The sequence below is a fragment of the Oxyura jamaicensis genome, chromosome 1 (assembly GCF_011077185.1).
Source record: "Oxyura jamaicensis isolate SHBP4307 breed ruddy duck chromosome 1, BPBGC_Ojam_1.0, whole genome shotgun sequence".
In the NCBI taxonomy this organism is placed as follows: domain Eukaryota; kingdom Metazoa; phylum Chordata; class Aves; order Anseriformes; family Anatidae; genus Oxyura; species Oxyura jamaicensis.
The window spans coordinates 43,352,915-43,372,994 of NC_048893.1; the positions used below are offsets into that span (position 1 = coordinate 43,352,915).

A 20,080-nucleotide genomic window follows, 5' to 3' on the forward strand; every position below is an offset into this window, starting at 1 on the left:
CTTCCACAGGGAGAGCATGGGAAGGAAAGATGGAACAGGGAGTTTGTGATTCACAGTTTTCTGAGGTCAGCATTTCTTGTCAACTTAAAGACCTCTAAAAACAGATTCTTTACATTTGCAGAGAAATGAGTGATGAAGCTGTCTCGTGGATGCTACAGGCAAGACTGAATGGGGATGTGATCATGATGCTGGTGAAGGAGGAAGAAGTTTGTGAGAAAGCATCTTGTTTAAGATGCTGAGTTGTGATAGAGTTGGTGATCTGCTACTCTAAGGAACCAAACCTTCCTTTGCAGAGGCACAGAAAGAGATGAGCAGATACTGATAAAATAACTGGCAAAGTTTTTTTATCTCTTTAGTGAGGAGGACACTGCATTGCTGCTATTCAAAAAAGAAAGCTGGTATTCTTTGAAGACTACACAGATTAAAAAACTTCTCTGTTTTTCAGATTATTCATTCTCTCTGGTGTTATTGATATGTGTCTTGTCCCAGTCTAATTTTAGACTATAACAACCAACTTAAAACAGATCTATGGATGAAACAGCAGCAAATATGACACATATGGTGGGCAAAGACTTTATGCCCAGACAGTTCCATGGGAAATTTGCCACTGATGGAAAATAAAGACAGAATTTTGTTCCCCAAGGATGTAATAAGCCTAACTATGTTTATTACATATGGGTTAGAATGTGTTTTTTTTTTTTGGTGATATACATGAATATGATATCCAGGGAAAGCAAAATACATTTGCTTACCCTGCAGAAGTTTGCATTTGCATTGAGCTGCACTGTCCATTTGTCCCTCCCTGTTCTCCCGTCAGAGTTTATTGGAGTGAGGGATGTGAAGCTCCACACAAAATTCTGGACCAGGTGGTCCTAAAGCAGCCCTTCGGATCCACTTACCAGAGTTTGGTGGTGATGGGTTTGCTCTTTGCCCCAGAGCTGCTCACAAGTGACTGCCCACTTGCCACAGGGTAACTTCCTGCAGAAGTGCTCATCTGAGACCCAATACCTGCAATACCTGCCCAAATACCTGCATCTAAAACACACATTGGGCAAGGTTGGTGGAATCTGCTAAGAAATTGAGTGTGAAGTGACCCATGACTGGCAAAACGTTTTTGTCCAGAGAGAGCAAACTCATTTTGTACAAGTTGCTCTCTAGCTGTGCCAGGCAATGGCCAGCATCAGGCTCTTTGCAGGGAGGTAGCAGCATTCTGCGGCGTCAGCAGCAGCTTGCCCACAGGAGTGCTTCTTCCTAGCTCTCCTTCTGGAAAAATTGGTGCCTGGCCAGAAGAGTAAAGAAACATAACCAGACAGGTCACATATGCTGTGACTGTGGCCCCGGAGGAACACTGCTATGCTACCAACAATTGGCTTCATCCCTGTTGCTCTACCTGTTGAGCTAGGTGTGTGTGTGTGGGGGGGAGTAACAGCGAATATCAAGCAAACAATGGTGCAAATAACTGCTCCTGTTTGGGAGCAACACTGCATGGTGGCAAGATGGCTTAAGCAAATAAGTGGGTCCCCCTAACGTCAGAGTATGATCAGGTCAGGGAACAGCTCAAGTTCTGCTGAGCAGATCAGTAGCTCTTTGGGATATTTCCATCCTTGCATCCACCTGTCTTTCTGGAGAGGGAGAAGACAGGGTATAATTAAGAGAAGTTCGTACTGATAGGTAAAGGCAGGAGAATATTTCAAGCTGATGACATTTGTCTTGTTTTCTGTTGCTGTTTGTCTGTGGATGAAGCGCTAGCTCAATGAGCCTTTTTGTACGCGTGAGGGAGAACCAGCCCTACCCACCCATCTAGAGAAGAGGCTGGTCTTTTTGTGTACCTCCGGCAACTTCTCCCTTTAGGGTGTGTGGTTTTCATAAGGGAGGTTGCAATGGAAACCGTGACGTGAAAAGTCTCATCACAGGATCTAAAGTGTAAAACGTGCTGCCAGTTTGACATGTGAAGGTTGAATTGCCTAAGATGCACGCCCCATAATTCATGGTGTCCCTTGACCTAAGCATCACTCATTTCACAGGATTTTCTGAATGCCGACTAATAGGAGGCAGTCAGGTCAAAGCCATGAGAACTTAAGCTATGGGAATCTGGAGTGGCATTTCCATGGGCAATGAGAGGGTGAAGCTTTCCCATGCATGCCAAGCCTTTGCTGAAGCTCTTCCCAAACAAACAGCTTGCAGCTGCTATATGTCTGCTTATTTTGCCATACGTCTGCAGACATCACTACTGTGTATGACCCGTAGTCCTTGGTGTAACAAGAAGAGCATCTGCACTGACATTAGATAAGAAAGACAAACATTAAACTTTGACAAGCCCAGATCAAAGGAGGAATGGAGGATGAGGAACAAGAAATGAAGTGTGGAGTTAGCTATGGGGAAGGCATGGTCAGGCTCAGCTGGAAGCATCCAGAAGAGATCATTTCTAGAGAGGGGGGTGCCAGGGTGCATAGGCCATGGCAGCAGAGTTCCCATGCTCTCTGCGATGCTTTCTAGTATGAATTCAACAGGACATACATGTGCTATACAAGTGAGTTTGTCTGGACAACCATCTGCAAACACACATTGCATATTAAGTCCCTCCAGTCTAAACAGCATGGCTTTCCATCTGAAAACACTTAACCCCTTTCCTCTCTCTTAGATGTGTTATTTGCTCTGTGCAACATCCTGCTGGCTGGTTGCAGGACAGGTGGAATTGATATGCTCCATACTGTTCGCTGCTTCTCCGCTTGTCATGACATGGAGAAGGTGGGGCTGAGCCTGAGCTCATGTGCGGGTTTAAAAAAATAGAAACCAGCAAGTTTCATACTGCTCTGTGATGGTGTAACTGATGTGTTTGTGTGTGTATCCTGGGGTTATCCATGTGATACAGTAACTTGCAGAGACGTAAGATACATCTCAGAGCACTATGATAAACTGCATTTGTCACGCATGACCCTGCAGGGCTTCAAATGGAAGCATTAATCCAGTGGAGAGGAGAGGGAGATGGTTCCCTTATTTATAGCTTTGCTGTGCTCTGAGGAAGCAGATATTGGAATTCACACCTTTATGGTTTTGGTCATTTCTCTAATGTTTGTTGTCATGCTCCTGTCCCCCTAAGGATGCTAGATTTCCAGCACTTAGGGAAGATGACTTTACAAGCTCAGTGGTACAAGAAAATAATGTATTGTAGTCAGCAGTGAACAGATGTAACTTGCCCTGTACTCAGCTGATTTTGTATTTTTACTCGTTTTGGTGTCAGGGATGATTTCTGGCCCAAAATGCTCGAAGAACTAAACCTATGGAAAAATCCATATCAAATTTTTCTAAAATCAGCTAGGGCTGCCAGTCTGACTGACCTTTTGAAAGCAGGTGATAGGTACAGTGTTCAAAATGCCCTGGGTTCGTAGTGTTTGAGCAGTATGGCAGAAAGTTTTGATGTTGAGGACATGCTGTAGTTCCCCCTAGGAGTTAAGCATTAAGGATGGGTTCAATGTCATAATGCATTCCCTGCATCCCACCTACCACATCTGGGAAGCCCCAAAGTTCTCCATGTTTCTTAAGAGGAATTAAAAAAAAATAAATAAAAAGAAGGGCATGAGATAAGGAGAGCATTCCTTTCATACTTTTCATAGTGACTGGAGTTCAGTTTTGTCCCCACATGTGAGACGGGCCATAAACTTCATTCTCATGTTGGAGAGGGGGGTGAAGATGGGTTGATTCCTCCATGCAAGGGATGGACTGGCATCTCATGCTGTCTTGGAGTACTGACATGCACATTGTGGTCTCTGCAGCAGATCTGTGGATTCTGCCAGACTGAATAAATGGTACTTCACTCGTAACTGGCTGAGGGGTTTGGACTAGCTCTAAGTGGATCAGTTAGCTCAGAAGTGCTTTGCCTTTCCAGGAGCTGTTGGATGGGCTGAATGTGATCCTCAGGTGGAGGTGTTAAACACCTGGAAGAGGCAGTGTGAGACGGCTGGTGCTGGAAATAGAGACTTGAAGCAGGGAAAATGTAACTTTCTTCCATGTTCTGGAGCAAAAGAAGAAGGTGTGCTAAGATGAGAGCCATCTGAAATGAAGTCTTCTCCTGCTTTTATGAGAGTGGGGGAACAGCATGCCCCATCTGTTTTCCCTTCCTGTAACTTCTACCTCAGTCTCTTCCCTTTATTACATTGGAAACACAGCAGCTGAAGACATTTGGTTGTAACGTGCAAATGGTACCTCAGCCCCAGCAGCCCTGAGCTGTCACTTTCCCCAAGAACCTCTCCCATTCCACATCAAAGAGGTAATGGCTGGTGGTATTTTCCACCTGCTCATGAAGGTCTCTCTCATCCATTCTGGCAGCCAAGGAGGTTTCCTTTGTTGTTTTTTCCTGCTCCTGGCTCATTTCTACTTCTGCCTTCTGTGGCTGCTGTATTAACAGTACACACTGTGCACCAACAGGTTTTACTGTGTTGGTGGAGAAAAAAATAAAATCCTGCAAGCACCAAGAAATGGCATGAGTTGAGAGTGCTTTCTTTTTTTCCTTTCACTCAGTGCTGACAAAAGGAATTATTTGCATGGCCATCCTGGACTGCTGCTGTGTCATTGGCTGCAGAAACAGACCTTAGCTAAGGGGCAGTGCCATTTGTGCTGTGGATGAGGTTTGGTTATGGGACATTTGATAATAGACCCCTATGCACTGCTCCCATTGGGTCTCTAACGCTGTCAGCTCCACAGGAGGTTTGTTGGACTTTCTTCTTAGTGTAGGTGTTGGTGTCCTGGGAAGGCTCTAGGATTCTCCCTCTGCAGCCAGAGATAAGATCTTGGAGGGTGCATCAACAGTAAGTGTACTTGTCTCTCACTCTCTGCAATATCACTTATTTAAGTAGCATTGTAATATCACTGGCCCTACACGTATGCAAGAGGGAAAGTGCTAGCCTAGAAAGATAACAAACAGTAGAGACTGCAAGGGAACTGGCATATGAGTAATCCAAGCCTGCAGACTGCTTACTCAACTAAACCAAAGGAAAAGCCCAGGGAAGGCTTGCTTGGAATGGCAGCGGTATCCGTGTTGGTCTTGGGGTGCGGGGAAGGGATGGCAGGAGGGGAAAAGACAAGGCTGAATGCATGGTGAGGAGGGAGGAGAAGGAAAACAGGGAAGTGTAGCTGGGAAGTAAAGACAGACTGGGCATTGACTGGGTCAGAGCAGGGCAGAGAGGGATGAATACGGTGGGTGATAAGGCCAACAAGGAAAGTGCCTCTGAGCTCCATGTCCATGCTCCATGTAATGAGCAAAGTGCAGAGGGCAGGCAGGGGGTTGGGAATTCCTCTCTCATGCTGCTGCTGCATGGCAGAAGGGAGGGGAGGATCTCTAGGTTGCCTTTTTCATTCCTTGATAAAGAGGGAAATGATTCCTGTGACTGCAGAGGCATGGTTCCCTTCTGAAAGAAGAAACATCCATATTTGTTACACTGTGGGCCACCTTCCGAGCTTAGCTGCAGCAGCGCAGAACTGGAACAATTTGCATCGACCCCATGGCAGTCTTTCTGATTTTGAATCAGGGATTGAAACAGTGCCACTGTGTAAAGAAAGTGGTGGTAAAGCAAGAAGTTGTGATGGGGAAAAACCTGTCACCTCAGTACAGAGAATGAGCATCAGACTATGGTCTCCCCCCCTTCTTTGCTCCCTTCTGCCCTGCTTCTTTCCAGCTGTCCATTGGTCTTTTCAGAGGGAACATAAATTATGCTTTGCTTCCCCTCATGCACACGTGCTCCCTTTCTGTGCCTTGTGCCTTCACAAACGCAAAAATGTTCATGACTCCATTCCTTCTCCTTTTGTAATGTACAGTCACCACATTCGTGGCTCCCTTGTGTTTGAGGCAGGATATGGGCAGGAAATAATAACGCAAGATTCAAACTGGAAAAATGCAAACCTATTATCTGGGGGAAAATAAACCCAAACTTAGCTATTCAAAGGGCGGGAGTCTTTGGAACTTGCAAAAGAAAGAAAATTGGAAGCAAGGACAGTGGAGCTGGAGAAGAGTCTGCAACGTGATACAGCACTTAGCAGGGGAACAGGCAGACAATGTCATTTAGAGCTCTTGAGTGGCTGATATCCCTCTCACATACACAAATTTCAGAGCCATATTTTACTCTGAGAGGTTCTGTCAGCAGTCATGACAGCAAAAGTTAAAGTTTTCATTGCTGAGAGGGTTTGCCTCAAATCCTACGACAAGGAATCGCTCTAGTCCCAGCAGCACTGTGGGACTGAGGAGTTGCCTGGCTGTCTGTGACACCTCCAAAGGAGAAGGCACAGTATCACAGTCACAGAATGGTTGAGGTTGGAAGGACCTCAGAATGCCATTTTGTCCAACCCCCCTGCTCAAGCACGGACACCTACAGCACGTGGACAAGGACCATGCCCAGGCAGCCTTTGAAGTTCTCCAGGGAAGAAGACTCCACAGTCTCTTTGGGCAACCTCTTCCAGTGCTCAGTCACCTGCACAATAAAGTGCTTCCTGCTGTTCACAGGCAACCTCCCGTGTTCCAGTTTGTGCTTCTTGCCTCGTGCCTTGGCACTGGGCACCACTGGGAAAAGCCTGGCTCCATCCTCTTTGCATCCTCCCATCAAATATTTAGATATAGACATTGATGAGATCCCCACTGAGCCTCCTCTTCCCCAGGCTGAATGGCCCCAGCTCTCAGCCTGTCCTCATAGGAGAGATGCACCAGTCCCTTCATCATTTTAGTGGCCCTCTATTGGGATCTCCCCAATATGTCCATGTCTCACTTGTACTGGGAGCCCAGAGCTGGGCCCAGAACACCAGTGCTGAGTAGAAAGCAAGGATCACCTCTCTTGACCTGCTGGTGATACTTTGCTTAATGCAGCCAAAAATAGTATTAAGCTTCTAGCAAGCACCATATTCCTGTGCAGCTCCATGCTGGAAGCATGGGAGAAGACATGAGGTAGATAAGGAGGAAGAAAAAGGGAGCACTCACCACATTGCCTGGCTCTGAGGATGATTAGATAGCACAGAAAACTAAAATCTAGGCTTTTTTACTGCAAGTGTGCTTATAAAGAATGATGCTTTGTGAGCATGGAATGACAATCAGCCAAGTATCTCAATGGCACAAAAGGATTTATTGAATTCGATAGGTATGTCTAGGTACTGCCATCCCTGTAGGATGCATGGTCAGCTGGACAGAAAATGAGAATGAATGAATTGAAGCAAAGGACATGAGAAACTGGTAAAGAGAGCTCTCAGGTGAAGGAGGACTCTTGGAGGTGGAGAGAATAAACGTTTAAGAGGATGTGGCTATTCAAAGGGATTTTTGAACCTTTGATGGTGGCTTAAGGGTAACCCCAAAGCTGCAGGTACTACCTTTCAGAGAACAAATGCTGCATCTTCGGTGATATAAAAGAGCGTGGGTCTACTTTACAAAACTGGTCCTAATTGGACTAGAGGATGAAGCTGAGCAAAATGAGACATGGGATGAATAACCTCTGACAATAATTTTGCAGTGGCCAGGTTGGCTGTGAATATTGAGTGTACTGAGACAGGGTAAAAGACAGAGGGATGAGAGGCACTATCATCTTCAGCACTTCCAGAAGCACAGGGAAAAACCTTCTGAGTGCAGGGTCTGATCCTCTCACAGTGCTGCTCTGTGTGTGTCAAGGTGAGCAGTATGCAGGCAAGGTGAAGGGGAACTTGGACATCCTACTTCTGTTACTGTGGCTATACAGTCAGCAAGCCATGAGTTAGGAGCACCTATGTGCTCATAGCTAGTTACACTCCTTAAGGCAGTGATGTTTTCCACACATGATGTAGAAGGAGGCCTTTCAGCCCTGTGGACCACTTGCAGAGCAGCTGTTATGCCAGGTGTCACCTGGCTGTAGAGTCCTTTTCTCTGTAAGAAAAGCAGGTGGAGGGGAAGGGAGGTCCCAATCTCCTTCGGCCCCTCCAAGTTTTGCAGCTCCATGTGACAGAAGCAGCAGTGTGTCTTGGCAAACCAGCTCTGATCAGGCAGCGAATGCTGTGGGCTGCTTATGGAGGCTCTTTGAGCTGTCTTCCATCCATTGTTCCAGTTCCATGCTGCCACCTTCGTAGCTCAGTGTAGAGACTGTCTCCATGCCATGGGCCAAATACTGGTCATGATGGAGCTCTGAGAATTAACAGAGACCTCTGCATGTTGCGGCCACCAAAACAAGTGGTGGCAGAGTGAAAGCAGGGTGGAAACAGCAATGAACAAGGAAGCTGCAAAGACTTTGGTAGCTGACCTTCACCTCCCTTTCTCAGAGAGGTTTTACTGCTGTCTCCGATGTCTCCTTTCAAGGGAGCAGAATATGTGGGTGCATTGGAGACATGAATCCCAGACTTTCTCCTTCCTGGAAACCAAAGCTATCCACTGCATCACAAGCAGCAGCTGCTGGTTGTCCCACTCCCGATGCTGAAGGCAGCTGACCAGCCCGTGCCTTGCTGGGTGCCACATGCTATTTGTAAGGCTGAGCCCTTAACACAAGAAAGGCCAGGTTGTCGCTGTAATTTAAAATCCATTTGCTGCGCAGGGAAATGTCAGCGGGCAGTAACAAGTAGCGGAGGGTCTGACCTAGACACAAAGAGGCTGTTGTTTTCTGCCTGTCCCGGCTGTCAGCAGTGTTGGGTTGCTCCGTGCTGCTCAGGAAAGCAGCTCTGGAATTTCTCTGCCTTCCATGAAAGCTGAAGACATGTGAAGTGAAATGCCTCTGCCTGAATAAACACCTGCCAGGCTGCCATGGGAAGAGCTGGGATGCTGAAACGCAACAGGGTGAGGGCTGGTGCTGGGCCCAGGGTGGGAGCCAGGGAGAATCCTCTGGCGAAGGTGACACCTTGGCTTTGATCACTTGTTTTCCACCTGCAGGTCTAATCGATACCCAGGTGGTGCAGTGACTAAACCTGTCCGCCGGTGTTGCTGCTGGGTTTCAGCTGCACTGAGCAGTGGGGGGAATGGAGGAGTGGGGTGGGGACACAACTCACGTGTGTGAGAGGAATTCCTGTCTCAAGGACCACAGAGGCATTTCATGCCTGGAATACTTTCCCCCACGGTGGCCCCTCTCACCTCGGAGACAGTGTGGCACCTGTAGCAAGGGCCGCATGACCACGGCATTATTTACTGCTGCAGATTCAGGGGCAGAAGGCAGATCTTTCAGGTCAGAACGCCAGCTGAGCTGGGGGAGTCTGAGGGGCTGGATGTGGAGGAGCTGGGGTGTTTCAGAGGAGAGTATCAGAATGACAAAGCTCTGAGAGATTCTGGCTCAGAGAGCCTGTGGTTTGGCAGAAGAGGGTGGAGAGTGTGCTGTGCCCACACTTGGCCCATTGATGTGTTTTCTGATCCATCTCACTCTTGATGGATGGCTTGAGGAGGATCCTTCTATGTGCAGGCTTGTTCACAGCGGGTGGAAACTTGCCCAGGGCATCTCTGCCTGCCATTGCCAGCTGTTGAGAAAGGGAAGGGGCACATCAGGCATGAGACAAGCCAAGGAAGCAGAGGAGATGTGCGAGGGAATGGTGCAGATCTGCACCCTGTCCTCCACTGACGTGAATAGTCCCAACCTTTCCCATGCTTTAACTCAGAGATTTTTTCCATGTCGTCCTCATATAACCCAGAACTCAGCAGTACAGAAACAAAGTGTCTGTGTTCAGTTTCAGCCATCCCCAGGTCTGCTGAATTTAAGTTCCAGGACATTAAAAGGGTTAGGTCTGGATATCACCAAGAGTGTCCTCACACACTGCGTCTGTCAAGGCTGGTGCCAGGCAGTCCTGTGCGCTGGGCCACTCTCAAAGGTGGGAGGGAGGTGTGGGGAGCTCTGCCAGATGGGGCTGCAAGTAAGAAAACAAGCATCAACCTGAGCCCTTCAAGTGGTCAGTCTCAATAAAGAGCTCCTCAGAACTACCTCTAAGGGCTCTGTGCTAGCAATAGTGCTATTCAACACACTTGTAATGGTCTGGAGAGGAACATGAACAGCAAGTTAACAGTTTACTTGTGCCCTGCAATTATTCCAGAGAGGCAATTTAAAGCTGACTGCGAAGGGTTGCAGAAAATTTCCTGGCATGGAGGGACGAGGCACTCCCTGACAGATGAAATTCAGTGGCAGCAAATGCAAGGGAATTCCACAAGGAGGAAAACAACCTGACTGTGCAAATACACCAAGCAGCTCTCAGTCAGCTACTGCCAGCAGAGAAAGAGACCTTGGAATTGTTGCAGACAGCTTGCTGAAAACTGTCTTAAGGCTCTGTGGAGGTCAAAAAGGCAAACAGAAATGTGAAGAGTGAGTACGGAAAGAAGGAAAGAACATGAATATGTCTGTGTGTACTGAAAGTTAGAAAGTTGAAAGTGGTTCTGGTCACTTCTTTGAAGAGCTTAGAGAAACACTAGCAAGAATAGAGGGGACAACAATTATCAGAAATAGGAGACAGATTCTGGACCAGCACAGATTTCTGATCTTGGAAAATAGATGCCTGGAAGGGAATCATGAATGGTATGGAGAACATAACAGAGAACTAACATTTATGCAGTTTCATATCACAAAAACTAACGGCACCTGATAAAATGATTAGGCAGCAGGTTTAAAACAAACAAGCTATTTAATTTTCCACATAGCCATCAACGAATAATGGAGCTCATTGCCACAGAATGTTGTAGAAGCATGAGCAAGTTAGGCACAACTGTGCAGCATATTTCCTTTTGTGACTGCTGAATGCAACAGCACAAATGCTATGTTTGCATCAGAAGTGTCCTAAACAGCAGGCTGATGGAGGGTGAGGAGCACTGGGATGTAGTTCACCCTTTCCCTCATTCTTATATTACTTTCCTTAACACCTGGTGGCAGCTAGAGAAGAAATGCTGGGTCTTTGGTCTGGGCTGCTACAGGTATTATATTTTTAGTAAATCTCTCTCTCTCTCTCTCTCTCTCTTTCCAATTTATTTATTTATTTATTTTCCCCTGCAGTCATTTCCCAAATTATTATCTGACAGCTGGTCAGATATTGCAGGAGAGGTGAAAGTGAGCCAATGAGCTGGAGAAGACTGCAGACGGACAGCTGTCATCTCCTATGGACATTTCTAATGATTGTTGCACTGGTGTGCTAGGCCACATCATAAACAAGAAACAGGGCCATGTGAGTGAAAGTGAGCAAACGCTGTGGTCATGTTATTAAAACGAGAAAAGCATTGTTTTCCCTGCTAGCTCTGACAGGGCAGTAGATGCCCTTAGACATTTAGGAGATAGAAGACAGTCTTCCTTTGCTGAACAAATGCTCTGGTTTCCTATGCTCTGGTTGTCTGATCCAACAGTTACACCTGTCCAAGCAGGAAATGTCAAGCTCCATATCAGCAATGAAATCTGGATTCTGTGTATTTGCAACCACAAGTAGAACATTTGCAGAAATAACTGAGAGTAAAATTTGTCCCCAGGGATGCTGTCTTTCCAGCTTGCACAGATCCATTGCTTGGGGCCAAATATCAGTCAAGGAGAATAATTTTGCATGAATCAGCTGGAAGGAGACCATCCACAGACAACCTTTTCAGAGGAAAAGATAGCTAGGTACAAATACAGGACTGTTGGGTGCTGGCAACAGAAACGTGCTGGTTGTGGCTTAGCACAGTTTGAACCATCACACAGTCCTGGCCACAGCCTCCTGAGCAGCCTCTCCATGGGTGTTTCACAACTTAAAAGCCTAGCTGAGCTCTGTGAAGGAGAAAATATACTTTCTGCAAATAAAATTGCCTTTTGGTTTATTCAGTGCTTTGCATGTCAATTTACTGATATCTGCTGTGTTTTTTAATGACCAACACGGAGACTGCAGCTTTTAGGACAATTCGTGTGCCAAACCATTTAAGCTGTGGTTCTGCTTTTCTGTTCTGTGCTGCCCAGTTTCTGACTCCACCTTCTCTCCCTGCCCAGCCTACTCAGTAGACAATGTTTTTCCATTTAATTTTGTGAGACAAACGCAAGGCGTTCTCATCCCTTCCCCCTCGCCTGGAGAAGAACAACCCACATCTGGAGGCCATTCGCGGCTGGAAGATCTCTTCTGACATTCCTTGCTTTGAAATCCAACCCATGTAACCTTCTGTCTAAATACTCTGTGCATGCATGGCAGAAAGGGGCTTTGTGAAGGGAGTCAGCGAAGCAGCCTGTGACCCCTACATCCTTCTGAAAGTGCCAGACCTCAGGACTGCAGACATTTTTCCCCACAAGGCAATTGTTATTTGGTTTAGGGCTTCCCAGCTTTAAGTTCTCCAAATCCCCACTTTGAAAGCAAAAGTAACCTAAAGCTCATGGGGACTTTATTTTTTCTGTGGTGTTAAACATGCACAGCAACAGTTAAATGAATCTGTCTGAAGCACTTTGTAGGTTCCAAGATCCACAACTGATTTTGTTTGAACTGTCCAGCTGGTGGCCTCTGGGCTGCATTTTGCCTGTCGAGCAGTTCACCCAGCTTCCACATGACTCTTCCACCACTGAAGTTCTATTCTTTCACGTTCCCCTGCCCAGTCAGAATAAATTCCTGTAACATAATCTGACCCCTGCTCACCAGGAAGGTGGATAATTCATAATTCCATTTTAAATACCTTGGAACAGAGACTTGCTTGTTATCTCAGTGTTTGCTTAGCTCATATATGCTTTCGTCTGTGACTGCATTACTGAGTGGTTTACAATGCTAGCAACCACACTCATCATTATCATAATTGCCCCTGTCGTGACTAATAGGACAAAGATCAATGAGCTGCTGCTGAGGTCTTTCAGGCCTGTCACAGAGGAAGCAGGTGTGTCTCTTCCCTAAATAAAAAGAAGTGAGGAGGTGTCCTGCTTGTTTCCCGATTAGATTCTGTCTGCTTTTATGTTCTGATAATGTCAGCTGCTCCCTGTGACAGCCCATTCATGGGGGAACTCACTGTTCTGGCTGTGCAACAGCCCTGGGCGATGCACAGTGTGCTGGGTCTCTGGGACCCAGATGGGTCCAGCTGCCTTTACTTCTAGCCTGACACTGAGGCTTTGCTGCACGCTCATTGCATGCTTGCTTGCCTGGAAACGTCCTTCTTGATGTTGCTTCTTAAGCTGCAAACCTAAGCAGGCTAGCAAGGCTATGTTATTGTACAGCAGTATAATCTGGGAGCTGTTCTTGTCTGGTTAGTGAACTTTAACCCTGAAAGTAAGTGGGCCTGATTACGAGAAGAATGGACGCATGTGTAGGTGTATGCACTTCTGAGGTGGGGGAATATATTATAAAAGAGTTGTACAAATTTTCTAGTTCTCAGCCCCTGAGACATTAAAGGTTATGCATTCACCTTTTTAGAAGCTAACTATTGCAGGAAGTGATTGATGCTGTCCTGTTTTACTTCACACTACTACAGGCACCCTTCAGCTCACACAAGCTGAGAGGATAGTGATGAACCACTGAACAAGAGTGGCTTAAGCCACGGCACATTTCATAAAGACTTGTCTTCTAGGCTGCCCCATGTAATGTAGTAAAATGGTCTGTATTTATATGAGCCATATGCAGCCTATTTGCTACCTGAGTTTGACTCAGATGTTGTGACTTTTTTCCTGAGTGGTCTGCAGAGGAAACAAGGATTTAATAGCTCCAGGGAATAAGTTGGTGTTTTTTGTTTTGTTTTGTTTTGTTTTTTATTATGCTGGAATTGCTCTTTGTATGATACAGTCTTCAAAAGATCTGGAACAGGCATGTATTTTGGGAATGCGTTTGGTCGTGCCGTGAGCTGAAGTGTCCCTAGGGCTTCATATACCCAAAGGAATACCTTTGTAGCACTGGGATTAAATTTACATGGGTAGGAAAGACAAACACAGTGCTTAACACTCTTACTGACTCTATTCTAACAGTATGAGGAAACAAGACAGTATTATTAATTGTTAGTACTATTATCTGCACTATGGCAATGCCCAGAAGCTAGGGCCCCAGCGTGCTGGGTGCTGTCCAGAAATATAATGAGCCACTACTATACTGAGAGGTAAACGTGATGCTGAAATGCAGTAGTGATCACTAATGTGGCCACCACAGAGATCTGGGTCCGTGTTTCAAAATGCAAAGGCCAGACTGTTTGCTTCTCATACACTATTCAGTGTGGTTATTTTGGGAAATATTTCTAGGCCTGTGATGTCGACGTTTCCACCATGGTTACTGTATTGATGGTGACTGCATGGCTGTTTTGGGGAGCCCTGAGAGCTGCCTCTAGAGGCAACCCGGCCAGTCATACCTGGACTGCAGGCTCATCACTTGCTGTGGGCAGCTGGAGATGGTCACAGCTGCTGCTCCCAGAGATTGCACTGGAATTGTGGTTTCCTATCACTTCTGAATATCTGGCTCTTGCTCCCAGCATGGCAAGCAGCATGCTTCCTCTTGACAGGAGGGTGAACCAGGGTAGGGCAGGGATGGGAAAGGCAGTTCTGAAAAGTTGGGCTTTCAGAAACTGATGAAATTTTATCTTGGGTGGATGGAGGTGAGTGGAATACACAGCTTAAGGGAGAAGCTCCAAAAGAAAATAGCTGGAGTAATGGAAAGGCTTTGAGTGAAAGGAAATTTTCAGCTGCATATCAGGAAATCTTTCTGACTGACTTTTGTTAATGTGTGGAATAGCTTCCCAAGAGAAGCCCAGTAATGGAAGCCTAGCCTATCGCTCCTGGTCTCCAGAACTGGCCTGGACACAGAACACACTTCAGGCCAGGAAACAAACTTGCTTTGGCCAGGGCAAAGACTGTGGGTGTAACCGTCCACCATAAAAAAACAATATGAGTGTAGCCAGTGACCTCAGGGAACACAGACTCCTTCCAAGCAGTAACCCAGTGCTGCTTTTGCATCTCTCTTCTACACCCAAAGGCGTTTCTTTTCAATGCACTGGTGGTAGCAAAGTCACCAGGATATCTGAAACCAAGTCCTTCCAGTCAATTCTGCTTTTCATTCCCTTCAGCCAGTTGTTAAGGAATGGTGCAAGAGTCTCCGAGACGCACAAAGCATTGGGAAGAGGGAGCCAGACCTACTTCACACCCACAGGGGTGGGAGAGAGCATATCCATCCTGTGCGCCATGCACGAGGCCTTTAAGGCTGTATTTGTTCAATTAGCGGAAACTCACTCTGTCCCCTTATCTGGTAGGGTCAGGGAGTGGGGAAGGAGGAGATGCCTTCTTGCTAGGCTTGGTGTTCACCCGAGCCCTCTGCTCCTCTGGGACTCCTGCCCAGCAGCCCTTATGGCAGAGGCAGGTGACACTTTTTTGCTCTCTTTGCTGATGACTGGTCCTGCTGGAAGTCTCACATCTTTCGTCAGATGTGTCCCCGAGGAGCCACCCTCCTAACACTCTTTATAGTCCTTCCTGGTGTTCCCCAGCTATGCTGAGGTGTGTTGGTGCTCAGGTGCACAGGGCAGCCTGAGGAGGGTGAGGCAAATAGCTGAGGTTTTAAAAGTAAATAATTTAAGCAACAATAATCTCTCCACCCAGGTAATCACTGTGAACAAACATTCTGCATGTCAAAGGTGTTTCTGGAGATAAGAGTTAGCACAATAAGTCTCTTGCCTTCTTGACTTTATCTAATGCTCCACACTTAATGCCACTTAGCTCTTTGCTGGAGGAAAGAGCTGTCCCTATAAGCAGCAGTGCCCCAGTGGAGGTTACCAGTCATTTTTCAGGGGCTGACAATGAGATCTTAAGGTGGCAGGTATGGCGTTTACCAGAGGGGGTAGATTTAATTTCTAAAACTTCATCTTTGGCTTAGAGAGTGCAATGGAGAGGGAAAAAAACACTAAGGAAGGGACAGATATGGAGGAATATTAATTCTGATGGCTGGGAAATTCACATTCAGAGTTGCAGGCTGCATTTGTGCTTGCAAAGCAGGCTGAGGCTTTTATTCCTTACCCCCAACTTACTATTATTATTTTTTAATTATCCATGCAAATACTGCTTGCTGGAGAACATCTCGGTTTCCTCAGCCGCTCAGCCAGGGGGAGCCCTACAGAAGAAGTCCTGGAGGTTGCTGCTGAAAATCTGGGCTTGTGACCTTCGTGCCGTACACTGACATGGCCCTGCCTTGCTGTCAAGGTTGCTTAGCAAGTTGGTGACAATTGTGCAGCAGCACAGTGACAGCTGTGTCACACCAGAGGGCTGGTGAGGCTGTAATATTTGCTTTGCAACACTGCAATGCTTGCATCGGTGTATCCCCGAGTCATGAGAGCAGATGTAGTAACAGGGTGACACTGTCTACGTGCTCACGTAACTTCTCTCAGCGCGTGTCCTGTAGTGGCTCCCTGGCTCGCTTCCCCTGATGTCCCTGCAGACAGAGATGACTGAGCCTTGCTGTACCGTAAAGTACAGAGATGAAGTGGTCGAGTGCCATTTCTGTAGATCTGCACAGCTGAGCTTGGAACTGTGCTCAGAAGCAACGCCTTACACAAAAACATCTTTTCATTTGTAGTGCAGTTATTTTTGCTTTACAACAGAATGGTCAAGACCATAGCAACTGAGAGTAAGTGGGCTGTTATACAAAAACTTTCTTGTGGATGGCAGTGCTACAGGCATAGATAATCAGCACCACCTCTATTGTGCGGCTTGAAAGCTTATCAGTGTTGAACTTCAGAAAGTACCTGCCAGGGGAAATCAGCAAATATGGCCATTCACATTGATATGGGGGTAAAATTTTAGCCTGATGGTACTGAACTCATTTATTAGGAAAATTTCAGGCCATTGATGATAATATTTGCATATCACACAAATAATAGAGGGGATGGGAAAAACAGCAAGGTCAGCTCAAATTGTGCAGGCAGAGCTGGATCTCCTGAGTGCATTTCAACAATGAAACATCAGGGCTACCTTCTTGTAACAGTGCATGTAGGATGCAACAGGGAACTAGGAAAGCTTGGAACAGTGTCACTATGAAGGATATGGAATTTGTGGAAGATAATCTTTAGAACCTCCCCTAAACATAACAAAACAAACAAACAAACAAACAAACAAAAATAAATAATAATAATAATAATAATAATAATTAAAAAAAATAGTTTATGAACATCATCACTGCTAAATGTATGGGCAGAATAGCAAGAGGGACATTTTCCTTTTTTTCAGTCCCACCAGCAACTATGTCTAGCCTGAATAGCAGAAGAGTACAGATGAGTAATCTTGGCATCCTGCAAACACTTAGTTCGGGTTCATGTCAGGGACCAAACTAGTGTATTGTCCAGTTATTCTGTAGGATTTCTGACCCTGGAAATGAGGTACACGGGTGAGGACAGGGAGAGTCTGTTGCCTTATTGCTATGCTTATAAAAGGGAGAGGAAGCTGGGGTGGACCTGGAGTACAGACACGGTTGTTTAGGTCATACTGGAGTAATGGAAGCCTGTCTTCTGCTTTCCTGTTTGTAGTTCTCAAAGGATGCTGAAAACTGGAAAGGACTCAAAGTACAGTTTATATAAGAGAAAGTTAAGAATTGACTTAATCACAATCTACAAATACTTCATTTGGGAGAGAGATTTCTAATAGTAAACAATGCTGGCAGAAAAGGTCTTGTTGAAATCTAGGTTACACCTACACTAGTAAATAAAGTGATCCAGTGCCAGTTCTCTTAACCTGAGGGCAAGTGGCACAGCATCCCTCTAAATAAAATTTCTTCTCCCCCACAGAAGACAGCCTTGCCCAAACCACCTGCTGGGAACGATGCCCTGATATGTGGTATCAGACTTTGCCCTGCTGTTGTTAGCAGAGTAATAGCTGGCACAAGCCAAAACTTGCCAGGAAGCACACTAACAGTTTAACAATGCAGCAAATTGCATGCCAGTGTTTGAGTGCATGGCCTGAACTGTTTAGCTTACTAATACAGAAGTCATTTCAGTGGCTGGCAGTTGAAATCCATCTAGAAAAAGGGCGTGCACTCCAAGTTGCGAGGCTGGTTAGCCAGGGGGACAGTTTAGGAACATAAGCTCCTCACCATTCAAAGTCTTTCAGTCCAGCTTGGATGTCATTCTAAAAAGATGGGGATGTAACAGAAGCCATGGCCTCTGTGTGAGCAGCAGAGAGCCTGAAGGTGAATGATGTGCAGAGGGTTAGATCAGGCTTCTGCAGTGTCCAGCAGGTGAACCTGTGTCCCTGAAGGGTGTGATAACTATAGGGAAAGTCTCTGTGAAAAAGTCTTTAGGATCGGAAGGAGGCTTATTATTCTCCATCACCTCTGCTAGGAGCCCTAAGCTGTGTGGAAAGTGCTTGATTATATCTCTCCACCTCCAGGTTAGGAGATGGAAGCTGCACTCCCTTCTGCTCTCTTCTGTGGGAAGTCTCAGCGCCTACACATAACCTGGAAGCCAAGGGTGGTTGTGGGGGCTTAGAATAAGGGAGAGAAGCTTTTTGGGGGTGGATGTAGGCATTCCAAACCATGGCTGTTTTCCAAGTAGTGATGGAATAAGCTGGCTGACATCCTGCAGGTCTCACGTCACTTTCCCGGGATGCACGTTTTGGCAGTGCACTAGTGAACTGGGTGTCTGAGTCAGGGCCCCTGAAAGCCTGGGAGTGAGGAGGTGGAGAAGGAGTAGTACGGGGATCTTCCCATGAGGAAATAAAATACGGAAGGCCAGATTGGAGGTGCAGCTTCCCTGACGTTTCTGCTTCAGTTTGACAAGATACAGCCCCAAGACACCAATTGGTGCAGTCTGGGACACGCTATGCCTCACCAGATTTGATCTGTGACCCAAAGGTTTTTCTGTAGCAACAATGAAATGACTTTGTTAGCTTTTCAATCCCAAAGGATCTCAAAGCTTTTGGAGGACTTCAGTTGAGCCTTTAAAAGAACACTCCCCAGATCTTCAGTGTTGAGGTTAAACTACCTTTAAAAGTGGCTTAAAATGATTGTTTCAATCATTCCATAATTTAATTTTCCAACAAAGCTGTGAAGCAAACATTTAGGTCTGTAATAGACTGGAAGTGGAAGGGAACACCAATAAATTCCAGAATTGTTTTGTTGAGGATCTTAGAAATATTGCTCTTCAAACATTGCTGTCTGCCCAAACCCAAACCCAGAGCATGACAATCACAGAGAGAAGTGTTATTCTGGACTGCTGCTTTAGCCCAAATCAGAAAGTGTTTCAAGGCTGGAATAGTAAAGGTACAGTAGGACAGATTTACTTTTCTAGGGTTGATTGAGAATTGCTTTGAACTTCAGGTGCCCGCTAGCAGAGCCAGGGCATCCTTAGGATTGAACCACAGGTAGACTTACAGGAGCAGTAAAGGGTTGTAGCATGGGCCAGTGACCTGCTTTGAGTCTCATTAGAGGGGAACAGCTGATCTATGACTGCATCCTATGACTGCACAAGCTGAACTGTTATGGATTTTGAAAGTGTGATGCAATGTTAAAGATGTGTGTGAGGCCTCAGGACTGATCGGACGGAGCAGGACATTTTTTGTGTCCATCACTGGGTTAAGGAGGGAGCGAAAGAGCAGCTCTGCATTCTGTTTTAAACCAAATCTTAGAAAAATATTTTAAAAACAATGCAAAACATAGAACTCTTTCGTGCTTTAGAAATAGGGTGGGAGAGAAACCTTAATCAAATATTCTGTTAGCTTAAAAATCAGGCAGAGAGCTAGAGCTGAGTCTTCCTACTTCTTGCCCAGTGCTGCAGACTGATAACAAGTGACCACAACTTGTTTATGGTCACAGTTCTCTCAAGACTGCCCTCTTCACCATTTTCCTAACCCCTAGTCCTCACTCAGGGTGTTCTCAGTTTAGCTCCACTGCACAAGTATCAGCCCAGAGGGAGCAGCTCCTCTGAGCTGTTTTCCCTCCTGTTCTCTCCAGCCAGTCTTTCTAGTTCCACAGCCTCTGCAAGGCTGCAGGCTTCTTCTATTTTTTTTCCTGTGTCATCCAAGGAACACACCCACCTCTCCCTCTCCAGTCCCTTTTGCCTTGTTCAGAGATTCTGCAACCCCTGTGAAGGAATTTCAAACAATACCAACTACAGCAAATAAGAGGAAAAAAAGGAAAAGGAAAGGAAAGGAAAGGAAAGGAAAGGAAAGGAAAGGAAAGGAAAGGAAAGGAAAGGAAAGGAAAGGAAAGGAAAGGAAAGGAAAGGAAAGGAAAGGAAAGGAAA

The 20,080-nt window shown here is 46.1% G+C and overlaps 1 protein-coding gene across 2 annotated transcripts in view; it reads left to right on the forward strand.

Moving 5' to 3' along the window:
• GSG1 (germ cell associated 1) overlaps positions 1-20,080 on the forward strand; it is a 90,213-nt gene that overhangs the window by 51,489 nt on the left and 18,644 nt on the right. The gene's annotated exons all lie outside the window — the stretch shown is intronic.